This window comes from Poromitra crassiceps, assembly GCF_964638095.1.
Source record: "Poromitra crassiceps genome assembly, chromosome: 7".
Taxonomy (NCBI): domain Eukaryota; kingdom Metazoa; phylum Chordata; class Actinopteri; order Beryciformes; family Melamphaidae; genus Poromitra; species Poromitra crassiceps.
This window is the reverse complement of record NC_139628.1, coordinates 24,138,929-24,141,180: the sequence shown is the minus strand read 5'-3', so window position 1 is coordinate 24,141,180 and position 2,252 is coordinate 24,138,929.

The following is a 2,252-nucleotide window of genomic DNA, read 5'->3' as shown; positions in this document are numbered from 1 at the left end:
CAGTCTATTTTCGGAGCGCTCCGTTTTTGTGCGCCGGCTCCCAGCGCGACACGGAAAAGCCAAACCGGACTGCAGGGAAAGGTTTGGCCCTTCGGCGTCGGGTGCTGCCTTTCTGGCGGCTAATCATGTGGAGAAACTATGCAGACAGACAGACAGAGGCAGAGGGGCTCAGTTGTGGGCGCGGATTGACTGCTGTTCGCAGCCAACGTCAGCTGCAGACAGAGCAATCTACAGTATAATGGCTCTGGCTGCAGCATGAGCGGTTTCTCTTTGATCACGGGGCTTTTTCCTGCTGTTTTCCGGACCTTTCTCTAATCTGGAGAGCACTGTCGCCACCTATTGAGTCCGTAAAATAGGTTATACACCTTCAATAGCTACAATATTTGTACAGGAGATGCCTGAGGCTTTGATCCACGTCCCACCGTCAAAAAACGCAATTGACGAACATACTCGTCCTTGGCACTCTACGTTACTAAACGAATTGACGAACATACTCGTCCTTGGCACTCAATGAGTTAATCTAATTGACAATACCACTGCCTCCATGGCCCACTACACGGTGCTCTGAGGCCCACCAGTGGGCCACGACCCAGTGGTTGAGAATAGCTGAACTAGACCATTTCTGCCTGATCTGTTTCCCCTGTTTTAGCAGATGACCAGATACCAAGCATTTGAGTAACTGTAGATGCAACAGGCTGCAACACTAGCTAATGTTAGCTTAGAAACAGAGTCCACTAATGTCAACAAATACCTGTATATTTGTATGTTTGTATGTATGCAGGCCCCTAGCCAGGGTTTGAAAAATGCCGAGGTAATTTTAGCACAGTGTGGGGGGTCCAGGGGGTGCTCTACCCCCCCGGTTAGAAAATGGTGTCCATCTTAAAGTAAAATGCTTCAATCTGGTGCACTTTGAGAGCAAAATTAAGAGGCTAGATCTATAAAAAACTACAGACATCATGTTAGATGAATATCCTCTTTATGTGCTGTTGCTTTAAAATGATACAAAAAATAAACATCTCCCCATATAATATAATTTATATTCTGCATAGACGTCACATGGCAGAATACTGCTCAATTAAATACAATGGCCCATCTACACAAACATCACTTACAGGGGAGTTACTTACCCTTTCACTTCAATAGAACTGTCCCCAAAGTCTAGCCCCAATCTAGCCTCAATGCAAAATTTGAACATTGTGGTGAGTTATGTCTCTTCCTTATATAGCACACAGAGAGGAAGCAAATTGTTGCATTTCTGATCAACTGTCATATATCATGTTATTTATGAGGGCTTTAAAACATCAATGACAGATGAATAGATCTGGGGGCCGGGGCTATTAATTTTTTGTTGTTGTTGTTGTTGTTGTTGTTGTTGTTGTTGTTGTTGTTGTTGTTGTTGTTGTTGTTGTTGTTGTTGTTGTTGTTGTTGAAAATACCGAGGTCATGACCTCGGTGTCCTCAATGGTAGCTACGGGCCTTTATGTACTGTATGTATGTATGTATGTATGTATGTATGTATGTATGTATGTATGTATGTATGTATGTATGTATGTATGTATGTACTGTATGTATGTATGTATGTATGTATGTATGTACTGTATGTATGTATATATGTATGTATGTATGTATGTATGTATGTATGTATGTACTGTATGTATGTATGTATGTATGTATGTATGTATGTATGTATGTATGTATGTATCTATGTATCTATGTATCTATGTATGTATGCATGTATAACATGTTGGCATTTCAACCGTAAGTCACAATTAACATTTTTGTTAAGCCTATAAACATAATTCTAAAGCGAGATTCTAGTCTGCTTGAACGTGTGCCTCACGTTGGGACGTTGTCAGCTAGACAGTCATACTCGAACGTCAGCTCAACCAGGGGAAGTCCCCAGCAAAAAGAGTCATTGTGTGATGATTTCACTATGAATTCAATAACTTTTCAATCAATTCAATTCAATATATATATATATATATATATATATATATATTTTTTTTTTTTTTTTTTGGTCATAGCTTTCACTCTCTGCTGTTATCTCCCATCTACATTATAGGCAGTTATGGAACTAATATCCCACAAGAAATATCTTCCTAGATGGGGGTCCATTACAGAAAGTCACACCACATGGGGGTCTCTGATCTATTATGTATCTATTTGGGCCCATTGACATCACACATCACAACTTTATTATGATTTTTTTCTATGAGTCTGCTGTAGAATAACATTCATAATAATATTGATAA